The sequence below is a fragment of the Sapajus apella genome, unplaced genomic scaffold, assembly GCF_009761245.1.
Source record: "Sapajus apella isolate SASKATOON/1434 unplaced genomic scaffold, GSC_monkey_1.0 scaffold50, whole genome shotgun sequence".
Classification (NCBI taxonomy): Eukaryota; Metazoa; Chordata; class Mammalia; order Primates; family Cebidae; genus Sapajus; species Sapajus apella.
The window spans coordinates 8,306,818-8,332,106 of record NW_022436990.1 but is presented as its reverse complement, the minus strand read 5'-3'; the positions used below and the strand labels follow the sequence as shown (position 1 = coordinate 8,332,106).

At 42.4% G+C, this 25,289-nt stretch overlaps 1 pseudogene; it reads left to right on the top strand.

Annotated features, from left to right (window-relative positions):
* Positions 1–10,876: 10,876 nt before the first annotated feature.
* On the top strand, positions 10,877–10,976 carry LOC116526404 (annotated as a pseudogene).
* The last annotated feature ends 14,313 nt before the right edge of the window (positions 10,977–25,289 follow it).

The following is a 25,289-nucleotide window of genomic DNA, read 5'->3' as shown; positions in this document are numbered from 1 at the left end:
AGCCTGGGCAATATGTGAGACCTTGTTTATACAATTTTTTTTTAATTAGCTGGGTGTGGTGGCACATTTCTGTACTAACAGCTCGTTGGGAGGCTGAGGCAGGAGGATCGATTGAATCTGGGAGGCAGAGGTTGCAGTGAATCAAGATTGCACCACTGCACTCCAGCCTGGGCAACAGAGTAAAATCCTGTCTCAAAAAAAAAAAAAAAAAAAGCGAAAACAAAAAAATATTTCCCATAGCTCACCGGGGCCCTGTCCAACTCTTTTGGTCTTTTTGTCTGAGTGTTTCATTCTGGATACTATGCCTTCAAATTCATCTCCAAATATTTTCTTCTTCAGGGCAAAATCTGCAGTAATCGCATCTCCATCTCATCAGTGTAATTTTTATCTCAAATATGGTATTTTTCCATTTCCAGAAGTTTGATTTGAGTCTTTTTAATATTTTCCATGTCCCTAATTAATATTCTCACACTTTCTTCTACGATTTTGAACATATGGAGTATATTTATAATAGCTGTTTTAACGTCCTTGTTTACTATAATAATTCTCTCATTTGTTCAATTTATGGATTTATATTGGTTTATTTTTCTCTTCAATATTGGTTATATTTTCCTTCTTTGAATAGTTGATTGGATACACATTATAAATTTTACCTTATTGGGTGCTGGATTCTTTTGTTGGTGGTGGTGGTGGTATTTCCATATTCCTTTAAATATTTTTCACCTTTGTTTTTGTTTTGGTACACACCCTTCTTCAAATCTCTGGCGCTCTCTCTCTTCTTCCAGCTCTCTCCCCAGTGCTGGGTTCTCTACGTTCTCGATGCCTTAGTTTTTCCAAATTATCAGTCTGGCTTCTTTTTTTTTTTTTGAGACGGAGTTTCGCTCTTGTTACCCAGGCTGGAGTGCAATGGCGCGATCTCCGCTCACCGCAACCTCCATCTCCTGGGTTCAGGCAATTCTCCTGCCTCAGCCTCCCCAGCAGCTGGGATTACAGGCACGCACCACCATGCCCAGCTAATGTTTTGTATTTTTAGTAGAGACGGGGTTTCACCATGTTGACCAGGATGGTCTCGATCTCTTGACCTCGTGATCCACCCGCCTCGGCCTCCCAAAGTGCTGGGATTACAGGCTTGAGCCACCGCTCCCGGCCCCAGTCTGGCTTCTTAACTCGGGGAGACCTCAGGGCTTCAGGACTCTACTCGGGTTCTCCGCTCTGTGCAGCTACCTGGAAACTCTCACCAGGCAGTAACAGAAGACAACTGTGAGGCTCATCTGTTTTGTTTCCTTTCAGGGATCACTGTCCCATGCTACCTGTGGTCCAATGTCTGAAATCGTTGTTTCAGATATTTTGTTTAATTAAAAAAAATTTAAAGGCAAGATGGCGAGAGCGATCTCGGCTCACTGCAACCTCCGCCTCCTGGGTTCAATCAATTCTCCTGCCTCAGCCTCCCAAGTAGCTGGGACTACAGGCATGCACTACCACACCCAGCTAATTGTTTTGTATTTTTAGTAGAGACGGGGTTTCACCATGTTGACCAGGATGGTCTCATTTCTTGACCTCGTGATCCACCCGCGTCGGCCTCCTAAAGTGCTGGGATTATAGGGGTGAGCCACAGCGCCTGGCCTCTCTCTTTCTTTCTTTCTTTCTTTTTTTTTTTTTTTTGACAAGGAGTCTCACTCTGTCATCCAGGCTGGAGTGCAGTGGCAGCATCTCGGCTCACTGCAACCTCTACCTCCAGGGTTCAAGCGATTCTCCCACCTCAGCCTCTCAAGTAGCTGGGATTACAGCCATGCTCCACCACACTCCACTAATTTTTGTATTTTTAGTAGAGACGGGGTTTCGCCATGTTGGCCAGGCTGGTCTCAAACTCCTGACCTCAGGTGATCTGCTTGCCTTGGCCTCCCAAAGTCCTAGGATTACAGGCGTGAGTCACTGCACCCAGCCAAGATGGCAAATTTCACTCCCCTTGCTCCATTATGGCAGAAAGCAGGAGTCCCAGGAGCCATATTCCAGTTACAGATGTGTTACTTTTTTCCCTGAGCAAGTTAGTTAATCTCTCAGATCTTACTTCCTCAAATGATTTTAAATGATACACATGCCAGCTTCATAGAGGTTCCTGAGTCCTTTGGAATTCAAATGACATTTGGTTTAAATGCCTGTCCCATTTTCTCAGAGGATACTCTGGGGTTAGTTTCCTCTTGGCGTTCTCTGCTTTTGAAATCTTGCTTCCAGCAAAGCTAGAGCTGCAGTGCTCTGTGTCTCTCCTTTCTTTTTCTCACTTTGTCCTCTCACTGGCCCTGGAGACTGCCTCAGTCTCTTCTCTGTAAAGCACCACTCATCCACACTGTATTATTATTGAAGAAAGAGAGCCACAGAGGGGGATGACATTCTAAGGCAGACTGTCCTAATTTGGATTTTAACATTTCTTAACTTAAAAATTCCTGGGCCAGGCCAGGCACAGTGGCTCATGCCTATAATCTCAGCACTTTGGGAGGCCGAGGCGGGAGGATTGCCTGAACTCAGGAGTTTGAGACCAGCCTGGGCAACAAAGCGAAACCCTGGATCTACTAAAATACAAAAAATTAGCGTGTGCCTGTGTTCCAGCTGCTCGGGAGGCTAAGGCAGGAGAATTGCAAGAACCCGGGAGGCAGAGGTTGCAGTGAGCCGAGATTGCACCACTGCATTCTGGCCTAAGAGACAGAACAAGACTACATATCCCAAAAAAAAAAAAAATTCCTGGTTCATTCCCTTTTAAGGAGAAATCGTCTTGTGTCTTTTCCATTCAGACTGTAGCCTCTAGGCATTGTGCTGGGTCCCTCTTAAAGTCACTACTGGTCCTTATAGTGCCTTTGGGCACATTTAGAAAAAGGCACCCTAAGCCAGCACTGCGGTTTATGCCTATAATCCCAGCACTTTAGGAGGCTGAGGTGGGTGGGTCACCTAGGTCAGGAGTTCAAGACCAGCCTGGCCAACATGGTGAAACCCTGCCTCTACTACAAATACAAATATTAGCCTGGTGTGGTGGCAGGCACCTGTAATCCCAGCTACTTGGGAGGCTGAGGCAGGAGAGTTGTTTGAACCTGGGAGGCAGAGGTTGCAGTGGATCGCACCACTGCACTCCAGTCTGGGCGACAGAGCAAGACTCCGTTTCAAAAAAAAAACGGCACTACATTCAGAGGCCTCACAACACATGGCCAGATTGCAGCCCCAGTGCCTCCTTACCTGGCTAACTTACTTGTCTCAATCCCTCAGATTCTAATTTATATCTGATAAAGTAGTTTAGCTTTTTCTTTTCTTGCTCCAGGCCATCAAACTTACCCCTAAGGGCTTCATTTTTATAATTAATTTTAAAATGTCCTCCTAAACCACAATAGTTCTAACTAACACTGGGATCAGTTTTGAATTTTCTTCCCTTGCTGAATGTACACCATGATGATGGCAGTGGTGAGGAAGTTAATAACAACAGTCCTTAAGCCAGGATGTTGAAGTTATTTCATGAAGACAAAAACGGCCTTTTCCAGGAAAATAAATGCTATTTTCTTTGACATGTAAGAGATTTTATGTTATACTCCTATTCACTACAGAATAGAAACTAGAGTCTCTAAAGTACTTTAAGCTCTCAAAAATAAAAATGCTTGACTCTGCAGATGCATTTGATAAATATATCTGTCTGGCAGCAAGCCAGCAAGTTCCTGAAAGACAACAGGATGTAAGCCCAGCTTTATGAAGCATATTTACTGTCAGAGTCATCACATTTTCTAACAGACCATGGGGAAGTAGGAGACATGGGCCACAGTTTTCACATATGTGTTTCTGCAATTTTAAAATGCACCAACAGCATTTGGGAGAAACAATAAAGGGAACATGTTAAATGTTCACACCAAGTATAAGTTACATACTGATTTCAGAATTTTACAATGAGTACAATAAAAGCGTATCTTGGAAGCAGGGAGTGTAGTACTTTTTGTTTAGGTCCTCCATAGCATATTCCTCTGTATCCTGAAGAAAAAGTCATTTTGCTAATATTATTGCTAAATAAATGCACAATAATCTTTAAAATAGAAACCAGAGGGCTGGGCATGGTGGCTCACACCTGTAATCCCAGCACTTTGGGAGGCCGAGGCAGGCAGATCACCTGAGGTCAGGAGTTCGAGACCAGTCTGACCAACATGGAGAAACCCCATCTCTACTAAAAATACAAAATTAGCCAGGCATGGTGGCACATGCCTCTAGTCCCACCACTCGGGAGGCTGAGGCAGGAGAATGGCTCAAACCCAGGAGGTGGAGGTTGCAGTGAGCCAAGATCACACCACTGCACTCCAGCCTGGGCAACAGGAGCGGGGAAAAAATATATGTATAAACTAGAGAATCTGTATATTTATAACTAGGCATAAAGTTAGTCTCTTTCTAGACTCCATAAAATATGGGATATGAAGAAGAAGAATTTGGAGAGGATAAGACTAGTAGAGATCAACCAACCTCTCTAAGACTCAGTTCTCTAATGTATATAATGGATAAAATAAGGCACCATTCCTATTAGGTTGGTATAATGATGAAATGAAATAATACATGTAAAATGCTTAGTGTAATGCCTGAAGCTTAACACCGTCTACTGTTCCACAGAAATTCAGAAGGAATCACAAAGAGAAGACTAGAGGATTATTTATTCCTGGTATTAATCCGATTCAACAAATATTTAATGATCATCAACTTTATTTTTATTTATTTTTTTGAAATGGAGTCTTGCTCTCTTGCCCAGGCTGGAGTGCCATGGCACAATCTCAGCTCACTGCAACCTCCACCTCTCAGATTCAGACAATTATCCTGCCTCAGCTTCCAAAGTAGCTGGGATTACAGGTGTGTGCCATCATGCCCAGCTAATTTTTGTATTTTTAGTAGAGACAGGGTTTCACCATGTTGACCAGGCTGGTCGTGAACTCCTGACCCCAGGTGATCCACCCACCTTGGCCTCTCAAAGTGCTGGGATTACAGGTGTGAGCCACCGCGCCCAGCTGATCAGCAACTTTACGCTAAGAATTGGGCTGGGAGCAGGTATAGGAGGAAATAGAAAAGAATGCTGTGGCCAGGCAAAGTGGCTAACATTTGTAATCCCAGCATTTTAGGAGGCTGAGGCCAGAGGATTGCTTCAGCCCAGAAGTTTGAGACCAGCCTGGACAACTGAATGAGACCCTTTCTCTATAACAAATTAAAATAAAAATAAATTAGTCTGGTGTGGTGGCATGCACCTGTTGTTCCAGATGCTCAGGACACTGAGGCAGGAGGATTGTTTGAGCCCAGGAGTTTAAGACTATGATTGCAGTACTGTACTGCAGCCTAGGTGACAGACCGTGATCCCATCTCTTAAAAAAAAGAAAAGAATACGGTGGTATCTTGTTTTAGGAAGAGGCAGCAGAGGACAAATATTGGATTTATTTAATTTTATTAACTAAATCTTAAGTATTGACGATGTCCTACTTGGATTATTGAATATATTTAACTTTATGAAGTATGTTATTTTGCTCTAAATATGCATATCTAGTTTAATGTGTATTGTTTTATGTAGATGACTTAGATATAATTTTGTGATTGTCTGTAATCCTAACCACAGAATGTTATAGTTTTCAGTAGCACTAACACTCTCTTCTCCAAGAACATTAAAATAAGTGAGCCACTGGAATAGCCGCATCACCTCTAATTATTGGGCCTTAGGAGTAAATGAATCAATTAAGAACTATGCCTTACTCCTAAAATAGCAAGCTTAGAGATGTGCTAAGACATGACAGGTCCTTGTTCCTGATGACAAGGGTGAATGGCCTTGTAGAACTCTTAAAGGAGACTGCATATTAGCCTAGGTTTTGTAATAGCCAGTCTTCAAGATGGCCCTCAGTGATCTTTGCCTGTTGGTATTCACGCCCTTGTGTAGTTTCCTTCCATATTGTATTGGAGTTGGCCTTCTGTGACCAATGGAAGATAGCAGAAGTGATGGTGGGCCTTCCAAGGCTGTCATAAAATCCACTGATGCTTCTGCTTCGGTCTCTTGGATCACTCACTCTGGGAAAAGCCAGCTACAATCCTATGAAGACCCCGAATAACCCTTGTAGAAAGGCCCATATGGAGAAGAATGAAGGTGCCCAACCAGCAGTCAGCACCACTTTGCCAGTCATGTGAATTAGTCAGCTTGGAAGTGAATCCTTCAGCCCTACTCAAGCCTTGAGATGACTGCAGCCCTGGCCAAAATCTGATTGCAACCTTCTCAGAGCAAGAACTTCCAGCCAAACCCTTCCAAATTTCATGACCCAAAGAAACCATGAGAAATAGTGCATGATTATTGTTTTTCTAAGCCACTAAATTTTAGAGTAACATGTTACTGATACAGAAGGTATGGAAGTGATGTGACTCATTTGAGAAATTTTTTTTTTTTCGTAAGACGGGGTTTCACCATGTTGGTCAGGCTGGTCTTGAACTCTCAACCTCAGGTGATCAGGTGATCAGCCCGCCTTGGCCTCCAAAGTGCTTGGATTACAGGCGTGAGCCACTTTGTCCAGCCTTTTTTTTTTTTTTTTTTTTTTGAGACAGGGTCTCACTCTTGTCGCCCTGGCTGGAGCACAGTGGTACGATCATGGCTCACTGCAACCTTGACTTCCTGGGCTCAGGTGATGCTCCCACTTCAGCCTCTCAAGTAGCCAGGACTATAGGCATGCACAACCACCCTTGGCTAATTTTTAAATTTTTTGTAGATATGGAGTCATGCTATGTTGCCAGGGCTGGTCTGAACCGCCTGGGCTCCAGCAATCCTCCCGCCATGGCCTCCCAAAGTGCTTGGATTACAGATATGAGAGGCTGCAGCCAGCCACAGACCTGCATTTTAGAAACAACTCTCCCTGAAGCCAGGCAGGACGGCTCACACCTATAATCCCAGCGCTTTGGGATGCTGAGGCGAGAGGATCACTTGAGGTCGGGAGTTCAAGACCAGGCTGGCCAGCATGCTAAAACCCCATTTCTGCTGAAAATACAAAAATTAGCTTGGCGTTATGGTTCACACCTGTAGTCCCAGATACTTGGGAGGCTGAGCAGGAGAATCGCTTGTACTCGGGAGGCAGAAGTTGCAGTAAGCCAAGATTGCACGACTCTACTCCAGCCTGAGTGACAGAGCAAGACTCCATCTCAATATATATATATATGTATGTATGTATATAGATGCAATATTTTGAAGACATCAGCAACATTGTCTGATTTTACTTATTTATTTATTATTATATAGTTTTTCATATAGAGACAGGATCTTGCTATGTTGCCCAGGCCGATCTTGAACTCCTGGCCTAAAGTTATCTTCCTGTCTTGGCCTCCCAAAGTGCTAGGGATTACAGGTGTGAATTACTGCCACAGCTCATAATCTGATTCTAAAGAGACAATTGATTTACTAACCTGAATTTATTTTTAAATTTTATATATTTTTAACTTTTTTGAGATGGACGAAGTCTTGCTCTGTCACGTAGGCTGGAAAGTAGTGGTACGATCTCAACTCACTGAAACTTCTGCCTCCTGGTTCCAGTGATTCTCCCGCCTCCGCCTCTTGAGTAGTTGGGATTAAAGGCACGTGCCACCATGCTTGCCTAATTTTTTTGTGTATTTTTAGTAGAGACGGGGTTTTGCCATGTTGGCCAGGCTGGTCTCGAACTCTTGACCTCAGGTGATCTGGCTACCTTGGCTTCCCAAAGTGCTGGAATTACAGGTGCGGGCCATCACACCTGGCATCCTAGTGAATTTCTTAATACACATGTTTAAATTTTAGTTTAGTAGGCCAGGCAATATGGGAATATGTCTGTTGAGAACCAACAGACATACTGATCACATTTCAAATGGTATCTGGCCGGGCACATGGCTCATGCCTGTATCCCCAGGATTTTGGGAGGCTGAGGTGGGAGGATACTTTAGCCCAGGAGATGGAGGCTGCAGTGAGCTATGATTGATTGTGCCACTGCACACCATCCTGGGCAATGGGGTCAGCTTCTGTCTCCAAAAAGTAAATAAATAAAGTAAAACAAAATAAAATAAAATATATCTCAGACACACTTAAAAAACATTCTACACATTCTGCAAATGTATTGGGTGCACTTTTTTTCTTTTTTCCACAGGCTGGTGGTATGGAATAAGACACACTTCTGACTAAGGAATCAAGTTGCTACTAAAGAATAGTCATTTTTCTCTTTTTGAGATAAGCCTTCAGAAGGTCACTCGATAAAGAAATCACAGGAGATTAAGGGTTATTATTTATGATGTTATTTCAAAAATAGTCTTTTGAAACCATCGGCTGCTTGGTTTTCAGAAGGTAAACAGCAGAGGGCACTCTAGGCTTTATAGATTGCAGAAAATGCAACTGGATCCCTCCAGAAGTAGGGTGTTAGTGCCTTAATCTTTATCTTCATAAAGATACTTTCAGATTATTATTATTATTATTATTATTATTATTTTGAGACTGAGTCTCACTCTGTTGCCCAGGCTGTAGTGCAGTGGCATGATCTCGGCTTACTGCAACCTCCGCCTCCTGGGTTCAAGTGATTCTCCTGCCTCAGCCTCTTGAGTAGCTGAGATTACAGGAGCCCTGTAATTTTTGTATGTTTAGTAGAGATGGGGTTTCACCATGTTGGCCAAGCTGGTCTCAGACTCCTGACTTCAACTGATCCACCCGCTTCGGCCTTCCAAAGTGTTGGGATTATACAGGTATGAGCCACCGTGCCTGGCCGATACTTTCAGCTAATGAGCTTGCCTGTTGGATGACTGTAGAACAGTTACTTGGTAATAAAAACTGAAGCTTCTGAACTCCCAAATAGCCATGTTTATCAACATTCACAAATAATTTTAAAATAATTTCAAGAGAATGAGAAGATGAGCCACAGACTGGAAAAAATATTTGCAAAAGGCTTTTCTAATAAAAGACTATTATTCAAAACAGATAAAGACCTCTTAAAACACAGAATAATAAAAATAGCCTGATTAAAAAATGGGCAAAAGATCAGAACAAACTCACCAAAGAAAATATACAGATGGCAAATAAGCAGATGAAAAGATTTTGGTATGTCACTAGGGATGTGCAAATTAAAACAACAATTCGATAAGACCACACACCTATTAGAATGGCAAAAATCCAAAACACTGACAACATCAAACGCTGGCGAGGATGTGGAACAACAGGAACTCTCATTCACTGCTGTTGTGCCAAATGATACAGCCCCTTTGGAAAATAGTTTGGCTGTTTCTTACAAAACTAAATGTCTTACCACAAGATACAGCAATTGTGTTCTTAGGCATTTACCAAATAAGTTGAAAACTTATGTCCCCACAAAAACCTGCACATCAATGTTTATAGCAGCTTTGTTCATAATGGTCAAAACATGGAAGCAATACGAAAATGTCCACAGTAGGTGAATGGATAATACATGGAGATAATGGAATACTATTCAGCACTGAAAATAAATGAGTTATCAAGCCATGAAAAGACATGGAGGCACCTTCAATACCTATTACTAAGTGAAAGAAGCCAATCTGAAAAGGCTACCTATTGGATGTTTCCAATTATATGACATTCTAGAAAAGGCAGCCAGGCATAGTGGTGTGTACCTGTAGTCCCAGTTACTTGGCAGGCTGAGGCAGGAGGATCACTTAGGCCCAGGAGTTCGAGATCAGCCTGGGCAACATAGTAAGACTCTGTTTCGAAAGAAAGAAAGAGAGAGAGAGGGTGAAAGAAGAGAAAGAGAGAGAAAAAGAAAGAAAGAGAAGAAGGGGGCCGGGCACGGTGGCTCAAGCCTATAATCCCAGCACTTTGGGAGGCCGAGGCGGGTGGATCACAAGGTCAAGAGATCGAGACCATCCTGGTCAACATGGTGAAACCCCGTCTCTACTAAAAATACAAAAAATTAGCTGGGCATGGTGGCGCGTGCCTGTAATCCCAGCTACTCAGGAGGCTGAGGCAGGAGAATTGCCAGAACCCAGGAGGCAGAGGTTGCGGTGAGCCAAGATCGCGCCATTGCACTCCAGCCTGGGTAACAAGAGTGAAACTCCGTCTCAAAAAAAAAAAAAAAAAAGAAAGAGAAGAAGGAAGGAAGGAATGAAAAAGGAAGAGAAGAAAGAAAGAAAGAAGAAAAAAAGAAAAAGAAAGAAACAAAAGGAAGACGAAGTCTTACTTTGTCCCCAGGCTGGAGTGCAGTGACTCGATCTCTGCTTCCTACAACCTCTGCCACCCTGGTTCAAGCAATTCTCCTGCCTCAGCCTCCCAAGTATGCTGGGATTACAGGCTCCTGTCACCGTGCTCAGCTAATTTTTGTATTTTTAGTAGAGACAAGGTTTCACCATCTTGGTCATGCTGGTCTTGAACTCCTGACCTCATGATCCACCTGCCTTAGCCTCCCAAAGTGTTGGGATTATAGATGTGAGCCACCATGCCCGGCCATCTGTGTACTTTCAACTTAATATTGCTAAGAACCTAGAACTGCTCTAGGGAATAGTCTATTAATGGTGGTTCACACCTGTAATCCCAGCACTTTGGGAGGACAAGGCAGGCAGATTCACTTTCAGCTCAGGAGTTTGAGACCAGCCCGGGCAACAGGGCAAAACCCTGTCTCTACCCAAAAAAAAATATATACAAAAATTAGCTGAGCCTGATGTCTTGTGCCTGTAGTCCCAGCTACTCAGGAAGCTGAGATCGGAAGATCACTTGAGCCCAGGAGGTGGAGGTTGCAACAAGCCAAGACCGCCCCCCTCCACCCAACCCAAGGGAAAAAAAAAAACCCTGCCCCCCAAAAAAAAAAAAAAAAAAAGAAAAGAAAAAGAAAAAAAAAAGAAAAGGAGTCTATTAAAAGCAATTTCTTAATCCTGAACACTCTGCTGAAACGAGCATGGATTATTGGAACAATACAAAGAAAATCAGCATAGATCCTGCCCAGGCTGACACGCACATTTATGAAGTGTTCCATATTTAAAATAATAATGAGAATTCAATGTTCTTGTATCGGTGTTTCCCATTATTAAATTTGTTCTTTTAATGAGTCACCTAGTGATACAGGTTTCCAGGAGATAATATACCCAAGATTATCAGGATTTTTTTTTTTTGAAACGGAGTTTCGTCTGTCGCCCAGGCTGGAGTGCAGTGGCTGGGATTATAGGTGCGTGCCACCACACCCGGCTAATTTTTGTATTTTTACACTATGCCTGGCCAGGATTTCCTTAATTATTTATTTATTTTTAATTTTTGAGACAGAGGCTTGCTCTGTTACCCAGGCTGGAGTATGGTGGCATGATAATAACTCACTGCAGCCTCAATCAATCTTCCCACCTCAGCCTCCTGAGTAGCTGGGACTACAGGTGCACCCTAGCACACCTGGCTAACTTTTTTTATTTTTTGTAGAAACGGCGGGTGGTCTCCCTATGTTACCCAAGTTGGTCTTGAATTCCTGGGCTCAAGTGATCCACCCACCTCGGCTTCCCAAAGCGTGGGATTACTGGTGTGAGCCACCACACCTGGTTTACCAGGATTTCTTAATCCCGAACACTCTTGCCTGAATCCACATTAATTGCCTGAACCCAAATGTGGTGGAGACCTATTTCCACATCAGCATTTAATTAACCCTGCAAAACACTGACATGCTCTGAGCAGCCTAGCAGGACAGCAAACCATGCTCTTTTTCACCTTCTATAACCAGTGTACAAAATAGGATTATCATTTCCCCACAAACATCCAGAAATAACTAAAACTTTACCAGGAATAAGCCGTTAGGTGCCTCAGATGCTGCAAAGTTCTTCTGGAGGTGGGAGGAAAGCGAATATTTGCTGAAGACCTAGTATTCAGGCATTTGGTACGTGTTTTGCACACACAATCTCGTTTCATTCCCCTGTGGCCATGTCTACCTTATGGCTAGGGAAACTAAAGTTGCCCAAGGATAACAGCTAGCTAGTGACAGAGGTAGAAAGACACAAACGCAGATATTTTTGGCTCCACGTACCTTTTCTTCAGAGGAGCTACCTCGATCTGCCTTCAAACACTGCCGCAATTTTCCCTGGCGCTTGCTGAGGTATGCTCCACAATGGGGGCCATTTGCAGTGGTTTCTGATTTTCCATATTTTAGAATTTTCCTGTTGCTTGCAATATGTCTTCTGTTCTTATGAAACTGCCCCAAACCAGGGCAATGGAGGTTAAAAAACAACAACAACAAAAAAAAAACCCGATAATTTTTGTAGGGGCTAGATGATGGGGGTGGAGGTTGGGTGAGGGCAATGAAGGGAGACTGGGTTTTTTATTCTGTGTACTTTCATAACGCTTGATTATTTTATGGTTAGGATGTATTTATACATTACTTTTTTGAAATAACAGACAAGGAAAAAAAGCAAGTTTCTAGGCAAGTACATGAAAACAATGTAGAAAGAGCCACAATGCAATATATATTCCATTTTTATGTTATATTTATAGTAATTTAAAGATAAAGACCTCTGTTGAGAGAAAAAAAGAGGACCAAAGTTTCATTATATGAATATTTGCTTCTCTTTGTCCGTCACGCCCTACACACAGAAACACAAACAAAAGCCTCTCATTGTTTCCCCTGATGGAACAACGATGACTAAGTGGCTGCATAAATCATCCAGAGTTACCACAGCTTCATTCCCAGCCATTTGACACCACTTAGGGAGGACTGTGTTGAAAGTGTGCAGCTGTTAAAGTCCCAGTACCCTCATTTAAGAATTAGGGGACATAAGAACAGGAAACCAGTCAATGCTACAGCCTCTAAACGGAATATGGGTGTTTCATGTAAACCGTCAGTCCAGCAGTTTGAGGGTGAAAATATACTTCTCCTTTCCTTTGCCATAACTTGGGCACAGATTGTTTCCAAAATGAATAGAAGGCAAAAAGATTGAAAATTTTAGAGTTCAACTTGCAAATTAGAAGCCAATGAACTAATTCACAATCTTGTAAACGACTCTACAGTAAGGTTTGTACTGGTGAACTGGAGTGCTGTGGGGTTAATTTCTCAGAGATGAAGAAGGGGTTAATCTCACCCTGATGATTCAGTATCTACTGAGAAGAGTTTACCACAGAGACGCGAGACAATAGAGACTGCATGCCATGTCCCCCTCTTCTACGGGCACACTCACACTGCTTTCAAACCGTATTAATACCATGTATTGTGAACGCACTACTCATTCTAGCAAAAATTCCCTTGTTAGTTGGCAAGAGCACCTCAAACCTCTTTCAACCTTCAGCAGTTGGTACTGAACTTTCCCTTGCTCACAACACCTGAATAATCAGGAATGCTTCCATATTCATCAGTGCCTCCTTCATGGGGCAAGTTCTGTATACTTATACATAGACACACATATATACACATACACATGCCTATATATATATATATATGTCTATATATATATGTGTCTATATACTTATACATATATATGTCTATATATAGACATATATATGTCTATATACTTATACATATGTGTGCGTGCATGTGTGTGTATGTAGTGTCATGCACCATATAACATTTCAGTAAACCACAAACCACATATACGACAGTGGTCGCATAAGATTATAACACCATAAACAGAACGTGGTGGCTCACACCTGTAATCCCAGCACTTTGGGAGTCCAAGGCAGGTGGATCAACTGAGGTCAGGAGTTTGAGACCAACCTGGCCTACATGCCGAAATCCTGTCTCTACTAAAAGTACAAAAGTTAGCCTAGTGTGGTGATTACTCGCCTGTAATCCCAGCTACTTGGAAGGCTGAGGCAGGAGAGTTGCTTGAACCAGGGAGGCAGAGGTTGCAGTGAGCTGAGATCATGCCACTGCACTCCAGCCTGGGTAACAGAACGAAACTCCATCTCAAAAATAAATAAATAAATAAAAGATTATAATATCATATTTTTACTGCCCCTTTTCTGTGTTTAGCTATGTTTAAATATACAAATGCTGTGTTACAATTGCCTACAGTATTCAGTACAGTAACATGGTGTACAGGTTTGTAGCCTGGGAGCAATAGGCTGTACCATATAGCCTAGGTGTGTACTGGCATACCATCTAGGTTTGCGGTAAGTACACTTGATGATGTTCACACAATAATAAAATTGCCCAGTGATGCTTTTCTCAGAATGTATTCTCCATGTTAATACATGACTGTGGATATATATATATATATATATTCATATGTCTTAAGAAACTGAAAGTTCTATAAATTTTCTCTCTTTTTTTTTTTTTTTTTTTTTTTTGAGACAGAGTCTTGCTCTATTGCCCAGGCTAGAGTGCAGTGGCAGTATCTCAGTACACTACAATCTCCACCTCTGGGTTCAAGCAATTTTCCTGCATCAGCCTCCCAAGTAGCTGGGAGTACAGATGCCTGCCACCACGTCTGGCTAATTTTTGTATTTTTAGTTGCTGAGGAGAACATGAAGGGATAAACACGTTGGCCAAGGTGGTCTCGAACTTCTGACCTCAGGTGATCTGACCACCTTGGCCTCCCAAAGCGGTCAGATTTTCCTTTTGCCTGCCTTTCTATTTTTTTTCTCTGATCTTTTAAAAATCGAGTTATTCACTGACAGCCTTGTTCTTTATAAACATTTAAATCTAATTATATGCTTAAGATCTACCTAACAAGTTTGAGTGCATTTGCTACATTTATTGTAACTACATTATGTTCGCCTATTTGATAATTTTACTTCATTTTATTGGCTCTTGAGACTTTTCTTTTTAACTGTGCTTTTTTGGGAGTTTTCTTATTTATTGATTTAGTTTGCCTCTTTTTTTAAAAAAAACAATACAGAACATTACAAGAAGTAGTACAGCAGTGGGGCAGTTTTGCAGTTGGTTAACTCAGTGGTTCAGTGTTGTCAAGGACACAGATTCTTTCCATTTGTTCCCTGGTTATCCCAACCGAATTGGCTTTTGTCCTCCAGTTTGTCCCTTCATGTTCTCCTCGGCAACTTCTCTTCCTGAGGATTATTCTTAGGTTTTTCCCTCTCCATAGCTCCCAGTGCCTACTCCTGTTTGCTTACATAAAGGAGTCTTACCTCAGATCTGAGGTCTGGGGCTTTGAGCTTCCGGCCTGGCCTCCACCCTGCTTCTCCAGAAGGTTGTCTGATCTGACTCCAGCTGGCATAGCTCTGGGCCCCAAGGCCTCTCTCCTGGCCTGGTCTTGAGAATTAAATTAATTCACGTCTTCTTTTTTTTTGAGACAGAGTTTCACCCTTGTTGCCCAGGCTGGAGTGCAATGGCACAATCTTGACTCACTGCAACCTCCACCTCCTGGGTTCAAACAGTTCTCCAACATGAGCCTCCCAAGTAGCTGAGATTACAGGCATATGCCACCACACCTGGCTAATTTTTGTATTTTTAGTAGAGACTGGGTTTCATCATGTTGGCCAAGCTGGTCTTGAACCCTTGACCTCTCGTGATCCACCTGCCTCAGCCTCCCAAAGTGTTGGGATTACAGGTGTGCACCACAGCACTCAACCTAATTCACATCCTGAATTAAAAGCCATAAGCAGCTCAGGGATAAAATTCATTGTCTTTTCCTCATTATCTGTGCACCCATTCCTTCCTTGCCTCCTAGGACACCCCACTCCCCTGGATTTTCTGGGTCTCCAGCATACCCTGCTGCTTCTCTTCTGGCCTGGAAGTCTCTCAACATTCGGACGGGTCCTTCTCACAAAATATTCTCTCCTCTGGGAAAAGTTACCCATTTGTGGCTTCCCCTCTTACTCTTTGTAGCTCCTTCTTTACCTTACCTAGGGAGAGATTCAGGTCTCATCTCCAACCACAGCTTGTCACCTGAATATTCAGTCATTACTGTGAGTTGAATGTGCCCTTAGCTGAATGCCCCCTGCCTTCCCTGCCTAGATCTGTCATTGTGCGTATGCTATTAACATTACCATTCTATTCAAATATTGTTTAAAGCTAAGAACTGAGAAACAGTGGGATTATATTCAATACAAGTCACTTCTTTTTTAAGTACATGGATCAAAAGTGAAGATATAAAATGACTGGGGCTTGCATTTAGCTGTGAGACCCACTGAAGTGGATATAAGTAATGGGAAAACAACAGCTCTAGCTCTGAAAAGGAAAGGGCTAAATTTCAGAAATTGACTAGATCAGACATGACAATTAAATTAAATATGTGATTTTGTTTTTCTTTTTTCTTCTGGATCTTGGGTTTTAGAAATCTACAAAGGATATTGTTGGAATAACTGGGAAATTCTGAATATGAACTGTATTTTCAATACAATAAAATTTCCCGAGTGAGATACTTATTTTATAGTTACATAGGATGAATATTTTTATTCTTAGGAGATACATGCCAAAGTATTTTTGGATGAAGTGTCACAGTGTCTATAATTAACTCTTAAATGGTTCGGCAAATGATTTTTTAAAAATAGAACGTTCAATTCTAAATCTTCAAAAAAATAGAACATAAATGCAGTAAAATTTAATTGATAAGTCTACATGAACATCTGGTGACATATGGTGTTCATCGTACTACTTGCAACTTTTCCATCTTTGAAATTTTTCAAAATAAAAAAATTGTGAAAAAACTGTGACAGGTGGACAGTCACTACTCTGACTTGAGGACTATGTGTCTGTGTGTGCATGTAGGGGGTATCACAGTTTAAGTTTATATTTAGAAACTTTAGCGGTATTATCATTCAAGAAAGAAGATCACATCATTTTCTATTTAAAACCTCCATTAACAGTCTAATGGGTGAAAAGGTTGGTGAGTGACGCTGCTTCCTGAAGGCAGGGCCTGCCTCTATCCCCTCTCTGAAGCTTCCACCACTCGCAAAGAACCCTGCTTGCAGGGTACAGGCCCCACAGAATAAGTTGGCTGTGTCTCTCACTGCTGTAACTGTTCAGATACAGGCACAGTTGGCTTGCTTCTCTCTCTTGGGTTGGGTCATCATAGGAGGTAGGGAGTAGTAACATGTGGGTCCTGCCAGTGTCAGGCTCTGGTCTAGACTTTCACATATGTTCTCTCATTCCATCTGCACAGCCTCCTGGTGAGGGAGGAATGATCATCCCCATCTACAAATGAGAAAACGAAGCCCAGGAGTGGTTTTCAGCTAAAGTCACACAGCTGGTAAGTGGTAGAGCTGGGATTCCAGTGGAGTCTTTCCACCAGAGAAAACCTAACAAATACGGTTACAAAGCTGGTCTGTCTCACTCCATGTGACCCTGACGGGAACACGAAATGTCAATCCCATATAGTTTACAAAGTTATCAACCGGGTTTCAGAACAAATTTGCCAATTTGCTATGGAGAAGCTGAGGTCCTCTAAGTCCATGTTCATCAACTAGAGGGTTTGTCCAGATCCCACTGCCGCCCACTGTGATTTTGACACAAGTTAAATCAGTTTGGCTACATTGTTTCCTGCTCATTGTGGCCTTATTAAGATTTGTGAGGGGCAAGGCTATTGCAGCTGAGCTGCACTTCAGTGTATGAATCCTTCAGTGTTTGCTTCCTCCCCTTTCTTCAGGCTGGCCATACCAGGTGTTTGTTGTTGTTGTTTGGGTTTATTTTTAGAAAGCCACTCAGGAATTCATTTCCTGAATGTCAATTACCTTGCTTCCTACAGTTCGTCCTCCAGGTCCAGTAGTTTCATATTCTGGGTATTTTTTCTTTTTGAAAATATCATTGAAATTGGATATGAACTTTATTTTCATTTTTTTCCTTTTCCAAGGAAAGGTTGTTTTAAAATTTTAAGGTAATACATTTGTTTGTTTGTTTATTATTTGAGATGGAGTCTTGTTCTGTGGCCCAGGCTGGAGTGCAGTGGGGCAATCTCAGCTCACTGCAAGCTCTGCCTTCTGGGTTCAAGCGATTCTCCTGCATCAGCCTCCTGGGTAGCTGGGATTGCAGGCGCGTGCCACCACACCCAGCTAATTTCTGTATTTTTAGTAGAGATGAAGTTTCTGCATGTTGGTCAGGCTGGTCTCAAACTCTTGACCTGGTGATCTGCCCACCTTGGTCTCCCAATATGCTGGGATCACAAGCGTGAGCCACCATGCCCGGCAAATTTCTTACCAAAAATGTGTAACCTGAAGCTAAGCAGTTATTTAGATCAAACTACCAGCTTACAGGAAATACAAGAAATAGAGGAACAGGGGCAGGCCATCACAAAGAAACCATTAGACAAATCCAGAAGGTAGGACATTCTACAGGACAAACTGAACTGACTTAGTTTCTTCATCAAGTCAATGGCATTAAGAAAAAGTGAGGAGCCGGGGGTATTTAAGATTGTTCCAGATTATAAGAGACTTAAGAATAAAAATCTGTGTGTGGACTTTGTTAGAACTTGGTTTGAACATACAAACTATAAAAGGACATTATGGAGACAACTGGGAAATTTTGAATATAGATTAAGTATTAGATTATATAAAGAAATTGTTAATTTTGCTGTAAGTAATAATGGTCTCTCTCCGATGCACAGCCAGGGCTCAGAATCTCTGGTCTAGATCTCGTAGGACTTGGGCAGTAGAACTGGGTGTTTGCAAGACCAAAAGTAGTCATAATCTTGCGAGATTTATCTCTGCAATGGGAAGAAAACCTCTGTTACAGAAATATCTCTGGATAAGAAGTGGCTGCTAAAGGTCTGATGCCTGAAAATTATGATTGGCAGATTTGGAATTCATAAAAATTCCAGCAAGACCAATAGCTTCTTGTAAGCATATGGATTTCATGGGAGTGAAAGTTGTTCTGGGTACCCCAAGGATCTAAAGTTAGGGTTGATTCTTTTCAAAAGTCAGTGAAAAGTAATGTGCTGCCATACTTTTCACCTGTTCAATATCATTGTCCAGAAAGAAATTGACCCTTTCTGTTGGTGTTTTGGTAAAACTGCAGCACTGGTCAGTTCACTTACGCAGTTCCTTTCTTATGTCCAGGCACTCTGTAGGGGGAATGTGAAAAAGTCTGCATTAGTAAATGAGATTTTAAATTTTGCTTTACAATAGGTTTGTTTGCATGTTGTGTGAGCTGAAGTTCCTGCTGCCTTGAAATGAAAAACAGCTGTGATGGTTTGGACTCTTCTGCACCCCACCCTGCCACCTGGTAATTTAACTATTCATAGAATATATTTTGCTCTAATTATCTCACCTTAGTAAAATCAACAAGCAATTGAACCCCTGGATCATCAAGTTTGGATGGCGACTTTACAGTTCCACTGACCTTGAGGTTTATGAATCTAATTCAGTTTTCACTTCCCTTACCTGGATATAGAGCTTGCAACTCCAAATCCTACATTTCTAAATATTGAGAAAAAGAGGGGAGGAGGAAATTTACATTTCTGAGTAGCCATTATTGGCCAAGCATTATACTATTTTACCTGTGATCACTCATTTAATTGGGGAAAAATGTAATTTAGTAGGTAAGAGTGCTGGCTTTAAAAAATGAAATCAGAGAGAGAAACAGGGATGTGACTCTGAAAAAAATGTCAATAATTATTGACTCTAAATGGAGAGATACAGGTACTCTGTACTATTCTCTCAGCTTTTGAAAATTTTCACAATAAAAATAATGTCTGCAAACAGTTAAACAGGCCAGGCACAGGGGCTCACACGTGTAATCCCAGCACTTGGGGAGGTCGAGGTGGAAATCTCGCTGAGCTTAGGAGCTGGAGGCTACAGGGAGCTGTGTTTGTACCACTGCACTAAAGCCTGGGTGAGAGATCAAGACCCTGTCTCTTAAACAAACAAACAAAAAACATAATTATCATGTTACTAGCATATGACAGCTAGGTACATATATTTTTAAGATAAATGAAAACATAAAACCACACACACAAACTGGTACACATTCACAACAGCATTGTGCACATATATGTATTTATTTACTTTTTGAGATGAAGTTTCGCTCTTGTTGCCCAGACCGGAGTGCAATGGCGTGATCTTGGCTCACCACAACCTCTGCCTCCTGGTTCAAGCGATTCTCCTGCTTCAGTCTCCCAAGTAGCTGGGATCACAGGCGTGTGACATCATGCCCAGCTAATTTTGTATTTTCTTCTCCATGTGGGTCAGACTGGTCTCAAACTCCCGACCTCAGGTGATCTGCCTGCCTCAGCCTCCCAAAGTGCTGGGATTACAGGCATAAACCACCTCGCCTCGCCCCCCCCCTTTTTTTTTCCTGCGACAGAGTCTTGCACTGTTGCCTGGGCTGAATGGCACGATCTCGGCTCACTGCGGCCTCTGCCTCCTGAGTTCATGTGATTCTCCTGCCTCAGCCTCCCAAGTAGCTGGGATTACAGGCGCACACCACCACATCCAGCTAATTTTTTGTATTTTTAGTAGAGTCGGGGTTTCACTATGTTGGCCAGACTGGTCTTGAACTCCTGACCTTATGATCCGCCTGCCTGGGCCTCCCAAAGGGCTGGGATTACAGAAGTGATCCCACTTCAGCCTCCCAAGGTGCCTGTAATCCCAGCCCTTTGGGAGGCTGAGGTGGGTGGATCACCTGCAGTCAGGAGTTTGAGACCAGCCTAAACAACATGGTGAAACCGCATCTTTACTAAAAATACTAAAATTATTCAGGTGTGGTACCGCACACCTATAGTCCCAGCTACTTGGGAGGCTGAGGCATGAAAATTACTTGAACCTGGGAGGCAGAGGTTGCAGTGAGCTGAGATCATGCCACTGCACTCCAGCCTGGGTGACAGAGCAAGACTCTATTTCAAAAATAAACAAACAAATAAATAAATAGAGACAATGATTATGCTGTAGCACAACTTTCACAGTAATCCTCAAGGAAAAAATGTTTGAGACCAAGCATCTCTGTCTTACTCTGGAATGGAGTTAGACAGAGATTGTTATGTATCAAATGCTTTAAGCAGGGGAAACAAAACAGCATTAGCTATAACAGTGAAAAAGTGGAAACAATCCAAAAGCTCATCAGCTAATGATTGGGTAAACAAAATGTAGTATATTCTTACAACAGAATATTATTTGGCAATAAAAAGGAATGACATTCTGATACAGCTACAACATGGATGAACTTTGAAAACATGGTAAGTAATGATTTCATTTATAGAAATGAATTGCATTTATATAAAATGTCCACAATAGGCAAATTTATAGAACAGAAAGTAGATTAGTAGTTGGGAGTGAGGAGGTGGGGATGGAACAACTGCTAATGGGTATGGGATTTCTTTTAGGGAGAACAATAATGTTCTAAAAGTAAATTGTAGTGATAGTTGCACAATCCTATAAATATACTAAAAAAACCATTGGATTGTATTAATATATTGTCTTTTTATTTTTTAGACAGGGTCTTGCTCTGTCCCCCAGGCTGGAGTACAGTGGCATGATCATAGCTCACTATAGCCTTGATCTCTTGGGCTCAAGCGATCCTCCCACCTCAGCCTCCTGAGTAGTTGGGAGTACAGGTACATGCCACCACACCTAGCTACATATATATATGGTGTATTTTTTTTTTTTTTTTTTTTTTAGTAGAGACAGTCTCACCATGTTGTCCAGGCTGGTCTTGAGCTCCTCAACTCAAGCAATCCTCCTTCCTCAGCCTCCCAAAGTCTGGAATTACGGGCATGAAACACTGCATCTAGCCTGTTTGTTTGTTTTAATTTTTTTTTTTTTTTTTAGACAGAGTCTTAGTTTGTCGCCTAGGCTGGAGGGTAGTGTTGCAATCTCAGCTCGCTGCAACCTCTGCCTCCAGGGTTCAAACCACTCTCCTGCCTCAGCCTCCTGAGTAGCTGGGATTACAGGGGCCCGCCACCATGCTCGGCTAATTTTAGTATTTTTAATAGAGATGGAGTTTCACCATGTTGGCCAGGCTGGTGCCTGTAATCAAAGTGTTAGGATTATAGGCGTGAGCCACCACGCTTGGCCTGGCCTGTTTTTTAATAGCCATTCTGACTGGCCTGAAATAATATCTCATTTTGGTTTTGATTTGCATTTCTCTGATGATTAGTGACAAGCATTTTTTCATGTTTGTTGGCTGCTTGCATGCCTTCTTTTGAAAAGTGTTTGTTCACGTCGTTCACCTACATTTTCATGGGCTTATTTTGTTTTTTGCTTGTTGAGTTGTGAAGTTTCTTGTAGATTCTGGATATTAGACCTTTGCTGGATGCATAGTTTGTGAATGTTTTCTCCCATTCTCTAGGTTGTCTGCTTACTCTGTTGATTGTTTCTTTTGCTGTGCACGAGCTCTTTAGTTTAATTAGGCCCTACTTATCACTTTTTGTTTTTGTCAAAATTGCTTTTGAGGCTGGCTGTGGTGGCTCAGACCTGTAATCCCAGCACTCTGGGAGGCCAAGGCAGGCGGATCACGAGGTCAAGAGAACGAGACCATCCTGGTCAACATGGTGAAACCCCATCTTTATTAAATATACAAAAATTAGCTGGGCGTGGTGGTGCACACCTGTAGTTCCAGCTACTCAGGAAGCTGAGGCAGGAGAATTGCTTGAACCCGGGAGGTGGAGGTTGTGGTGAGCTAAGATCATGCCATTGTGCTCCAGCCTGGGCAACAAGAGTGAAACTCCATCTCAAAAAAAATTGCTTTTGAAGGCTTAGTCATAAATTGTTTCCCAAGGGTGATGTGCAGAATGGTGTTTCCTAGGTTTTCTTCTAGGATTCTTATAGTTTGAGGTCTTACATTTAAATTGTTAATCCTTATTGAGTTAATATTTCCATATACTGAAAGGTAGTGGTCCAGTTTCATTCTTCTGAACGTAGCTAGCCAGCTATCCTAGCACCATTTATTGAATAGGGAGTCCTTTCCTCATTGCTTACTTTTGTCAATTTTGTCCAAGATCAGAAGGCAGCTGTATTTCTGAGTTCTCTGTTCTATTCCATTGGTCTATGTGTCTGTTTTTGTACCAGTGCTATGCTGTTTTGCTTACTGCAGTCTTATAGTTTGAAGTCAGTCAAGGTGATGCCTCCAGCTTTATTTTGCTTAGAATTGTTTTGGCTAGTCAGGTTCTTTTTTGGTTCCATATGAATTTTAGAATTTTTTTTTTCTAATTCTGTGAAAAATAACGTAGATAATTTGAAAGGAGTAGCATTGAATCTGTAGTTGCTTTGGATAGAATGGCCATTTTGATGATATTGATTCTTCTAATCCATGAGCATAGAAGGTTTTTCTGGTTAACTTTTAACTTTTTCATAGAGATGGGTCTCACTATGTTACTCAGGATGGTCTGGAACTCCTGACTTCAAGTGATCTTCCTGCCTTGGCTTCCCAAAGTACTGGGATTACAGGCATGAGCCTCTGTGCCTGGCACTGGATTATATATTTTAAATGGGTGAAGTGTATGGCATGTGAATTATATCTTAATAAGACGGTTTAAAAAAAGAAAAAGAGAGGCTGGGGGCAGTGGCTCATGCCTGTAATCCCAGCACTTTGGGAGGCTGAGACAGGAGGATCACCTGAGGTCAGGAGTTTGAGACCAGCCTGGCCAACATGGTGAAACCCCATCTCTACTAAAAATAAAAAATTAGCCAGGTGTGGTGGCATGCACCTGTAATCCCAGCTACTCGGGAGGCTGAGGCAGGAGAATTGCTTGAGCCTGGGAGGTGGAAGTTGCAGTGAGCTGAGACGGCACCACTGCACTCTAGTCTGGGTGACAGAGTGAAACTGTTTCAAAAAAAAAAAAAAAAAAAAGGCCGGGCGCGGTGGCTTACGCCTGTAATCCCAGCACTTTGGGAGGCCGAGGAGGGTGGATCACGAGGTCAAGAGATCGAGACCATCCTGGTCAACACGGTGAAACCCCGTCTCTACTAAAGCTACAAAAAATTAGCTGGGCATGGTGGCGCGTGCCTGTAATCCCAGCTGCTCAGGAGGCTGAGGCAGGAGAATTGCCTGAACCCAGGAGGCGGAGGTTGCGGTGAGCCAAGATTGTGCCATTGCACTCCAGCCTGGGTAACAAGAGTGAAACTCCGTCTCAAAAAAAAAAAAAAGAAAAAGAAAGAAAGAGAGAGAGAAAGAAAGAAGAAAGAAAAAGAAGTTGGATGTGATGCACCTGTAATCCTAGCACTTTGGAAGGCTGAGGCAGGTAGATCTCTTGAGCCCAGGAATTTGAGACCAGCCTGGGCAACAGTGTGAGGCCCCATCTCTACAAAAAATACAAAAAATTAGCTGTGCATGGTGGCATGTGTCTGTACTTCCAGCTACTCAGGAGGCTGAGGTAGGAGGATCCAGTGAGCTGTGATCGTGCCCCTGCACTACAGCCTGGGCAACAGAATAAGACCCTGACTCAAAAAAAAAGAATCACTGGAGCCACAACTGCCTGGGTTTGGATTCTGTCTCTTTATTTTGCTAGTCGTGTAATTTAACCTCTAAGCTAGTTTCTATTCTGTAAATAGAGTAAGTAGTAGCACTACTACTAACTTATTTTAGGGAAAAAATGAGATAATGTATAAGAAGTACCCATAGTAAGTGCTCAATAAAAGTTAACTCTTATTAGCCAATATATGAGGTCAACCTAAGCATCCAGCAATGAATGGACGGATAAAGAAAACCTGGCATGGCCGGGTGCCGTGGCTCACGCCTATAATCCCAGCACTTTGGGAGGCCAAGGCGGGCACATCACAAGGTCAAGAGATGGAGACCATCCTGGCCAACATGGTGAAACCCCGTCTCTTCTAAAATACAAAAATTAGCTGGGTGTGGTGGTGCACACCTGTACTCCCAGCTACTCGGGAGGCTGAGGCAGGAGAATTGCTTGAACCCGGGAGGCAGAGGCTGCAGTGAGCCGAGATCATGCCACTGCACTCCAGCCTGGTGCCTGGCAACAGAGTGAGACTCTGTTAATAAAAAAAAAAGAAAAGAAAACGTGGCATATGTACACAATGGAATACTATTCAGCCATAAAAAAGCCCCCCAAATTCTGTCATTTTCAACATGGATGAAACTGGAGGACATCATGTCAAGTGAAATAAGCCAGGCACAGAAAACATACTGTATGTTCAGGCCAGGATGGTGGCTCATGCCTGTAATCCCAGGACTTTGGGATTGCCTGAACCCAGGGGTTCGAGACCAGCCTGGTGACATGGCAAAACCCCGTCTCTACCAAAATTACAAAAAATTAGTGAGGCATGGTGGCTTGCACCTGTGGTCCTAGCTACTTGGGAGGCTGAGGTAAGGAGATTGCTTGAGCCTGGGAGGTGGAGGTTGCAGTAAGCTTGCAGAAGGAAATTATAGCAATAGTAGTAAAACAAAACCTTACAATTTACAGCTGCTATATAATAAAGTATATTTTGTTGTGTTGTGTAATATAATATCCCCCAGCTCTGTTTAAGGCAGAATGTTAAACTG